The sequence below is a fragment of the Bos indicus x Bos taurus genome, chromosome 6 (genome assembly GCF_003369695.1).
Source record: "Bos indicus x Bos taurus breed Angus x Brahman F1 hybrid chromosome 6, Bos_hybrid_MaternalHap_v2.0, whole genome shotgun sequence".
Lineage (NCBI taxonomy): Eukaryota > Metazoa > Chordata > Mammalia > Artiodactyla > Bovidae > Bos > Bos indicus x Bos taurus.
The window spans coordinates 23,547,313-23,550,933 of record NC_040081.1 but is presented as its reverse complement, the minus strand read 5'-3'; positions in this window follow the sequence as shown (position 1 = coordinate 23,550,933).

The window sequence follows — 3,621 nt, the reverse complement described above, 5'->3', positions numbered from 1 at the left end:
GTTTTTATTTCTTCTAGGTCCTTGTTAAACCTTTCTTGCATCTTCTCAATCCTTGTCTCCAGGCTATTTATCTGTGATTCCATTTTGATTTCAAGATTTTTGATCAATTTCACTATCATTATTTGGAATTCTTTATCAGGTAGATTCCCTATCTCTTCCTCTTTTGTTTGGTTTGGTGGGCATCTATCCTGTTCCTTTACCTGCTGGGTATTCCTCTGTCTCTTCATTTTGTTTATATTGCTGAGTTTGGGGTGTCCTTTCTGTATTCTGGCAGTTTGTGGAGTTTTCTTTATTGTGGCATTTCCTCGCTGTGTGTGGGTTTGTACAGGTGGTTTGTCAAGGTTTCTTGGTTAAGGAAGCTTGTGTTGGTGTTCTGTTGGGTGGAGCTGGATTTCTTCCCTCTGGAGTGCAATGAAGTGTCCAGTAATGAATTATGAGATGTCTATGGTTTTGTAGTAACTTTCGGCAGCCTGTATATTGGAGCTCAGAGCTGTGTTCCTATGTTGCTGGAGAATTTTCTTGGTATGTCTTGCCTTGGAACTTATTGGCCCTTGTGTGATGCTTGGTTTCAGTGTAGGTATGGAGGCGTTTGTTGAGCTCCTGTCAATTAATGTTCCCTGGAGTCAGGGTTTGGACTTAAGCCTCCTGCTTCCAGTTATCGGTCTTATTTTTACAGTACTCTCAAAACTTCTCCTTCTATACAGCATCATTGATAAAACATCTAGGTTAAAGATGAAAAGTTTCTCCACCATGAGGGTCACCCAGAGAGGTTCATAGCATTACATGGAGAAGAGAAGAGGGAGGAGGGAGTTAGAGGTGACCCGAATGTGATGAGGTGGAATCAATAGAGGAGAGAGCCAGCTAGCCAGTAATCACTTTCTTATGTGCACTCCACAACTGGACCGCTCAGAAATGGTCATGAAGTTATACAGAGAAGAGAAGAGGGAGGAAGGAGACAGAGGTGGCCAGGAGGATAAAAGGGGGGAATGAAAAGGAGAGAGACAGATCCAGCCAGTAATCAGTTCCCTAAGTGTTCTCCACCATCTGGAACACACAGAAATTCATAGAGTTGGGTAGAGTAGAGAGGGGTTAGGGAGGAGACACAGGCGACCTGGTGGAGAAAAAGGAGAGTCCAAAGGGGGAGAGAGCAGTCAAGCCAGTAATCTCACTCCCAGGTAAAAAAAGGGTACTGAAGATTGGGTTCTTAAAGGTACAAAATTGGTAACAAATACCTAAAAGCAAAAATTAAAAATCTAGAGTAGAGTTTGGAATTTCAAAAGTACAATGTTAAAGAAAAGAAGAAGAAAAAGAGAGAGAGAGAGAGAGAAACAAAGTCACAAAAATTATAAAGAAAATATAGGTACAAAATTGATAACAAATACCAAAAACATAAATTAAAAATCAAGAGTAGAGTTTGGAATTTCAGAAATACAGTGTTAAAGAAAAGAAGAAGAGAAAGAAAGAGAGAAAAAAAGCCACAAAAATTATTAAAAAAATATAGGTACAAAATTGATAACAAATACCAAAAAGCTAAAATTAAAAATCTAGAGTGGAGTTTGGAATTTCAAAAATACACTGTTAAAGAAAAGAAGAAAAAAAAATAAAGAAAGAAAGAGAAAAAGAAAATAAAAACAAGGTCACAAAAATTATAAATATATATATATTAAGTTTGCTTTTAAAAAAAATAGGGTCTTTTTTTTTTGCAAATAGTATGTTATAAAAGTGAAAGTTAAAGGAGTAATAGAGGACTTAAAATTTTTTTAAAAATTAAAAAAAAGAAAGAAAGAATGATTGTAAAAATAGTAAAAATATATCTAGGACTTTCTCTGGTGGTGTTGTGGGTATTGTGGGGTCAGTTCATTTTTGGCTAGTTCCTTGGTCCGGCTTATATTTCTCAATATCTATAGGCCCCTTCCTATGTAGTTGGTACTAACCACAGGGTTTTAATCTATTGCATGTAGCTTCCAAGGCGGTTCCCTCTGTTATAGCTTCTTCTGTTTGCTGGTGTCTTCGGTGTCTGATTTTGGCCCTGACACAAAGGGAACGGTGGTGGACACTTTTTTTTTTTTTTTTAAGGCGCACTTGTTCAGTCACGCTGTGGGGAGGGAGGGACGCTGCAAACAAATAACACTGGCGTGTGCTCGCAGTGCCTCAGCCACACTGGGCCTGTCCCTGCTCATGGCGCGTATAGCCTCCCTGCCCACAATGCTCAGGCTCTAGGTTGCTCTGCTGGGAACCATCTGAGGCCGGCCCTGGGCTGCTTGCATCTCCCAGGTCTAAGCCGCTTAGGTTCAGGCACTCGGGTAGTCCTCAGAGGCGCAGACTTGGTTGGTCCTGCGTTTTGTGCCCTTCCCAGGTCCGAGCAGATCAGGTGATGAGGTGTTTGGCGAGCACGGTTGATGCGACTTATTGCCTCCCCGCTGCTCGGTTTTCAGGGTGTACAACCGGCGCACCTTCTCAGGCGAATGTTGACCGTCCAGAACCCCGAGAAGTCTTAGTTAGCAAAGAAGCCTGCTTACAGTTTTGTAGATAATGTCTCTCCGGGGCTGCGATTGCCCCTTTCCAGCTCTGGCTGCCTGTCACCGGAGGGGGACGATCTGTAACTTGCTATCTCTGTTCAGTCCTTTGTTCCGTGCGCAGGCCTGGGGGTGTCTTAGGTTAGGGCTGGCTTTTCGCGTGATAGTTATTCCACAGTCCGGTTTGCTAGCCCAAATTAGTTCGCTCAGATAGCGCTCGGGGCATTCAGGCCAGATCCTTACTCTAAGGGATGCAGCCCGCGCCTTGCTGCCCAGCCCCCGCTTGCTAGTGGCGGGTGCAGGCATCTGCACTGCTTCTCCGCTGAGGGAGTTACCCTTGGGCTCCTAATCTGTGGGTTTTAATTGTTTATTTATTTTTCCTCCCTGTTACGTTGCCCTCTGTGCTTCCAAGGCTTGGCACAGACTCGGCAGTGAGAGTGTTTTCTGGTGTTTGGAAACCTCTCTTTTTAAGACTCCCTTCCTGGGACGGAGCTCCGTCCCTCCCTCTTTTGTCTGTTTTTTTGTCTTTTATATTTTTTCCTACCTCCTTTTGAAGACAATGGGTTGCTTTTCTGGGTGCCTGATGTCCTCTGCCAGCATTCAGAAGTGGTTTTGTGGAATTTACTTGGCGTTTGAATGTTCTTTTGATGAATTTGTGGGAGAGAAAGCGGTCTCCCCATCCTATTCCTCCACCATCTTAGCTCCTCCCAGTGTCATAGTTTTTCTCACCCACTTTTCTTGAACATTTTCTAATCTTATTGATTTATCAATAAATATTTAAAAATCATAATAATTATCTCATCTAGGTAAAATAAATTGCATGAGGGAGAAAAGTTGCCCCTTCTCTTTTCCAGTTGTTTGAATTGAGCTTAGCAGTGGGGCAAAATATACTCTTCCCAATGTGTACCTTTGAGGACTAATTAGCTTTGGTCATATGCTGATAGTAGTTCTGGCCTGCTTTATACATAAGAGGTTAGACTGATGATGTCATGTACTTCATGCTTATTTTTTAAGGTATCTGAACTTCTCCGCTAAAGTGTTTTTTATTTTCTGGAGTTTTCTTTTGTTTAACAGGATGTTTCAGTTTTATGAAACCTCAGGTATC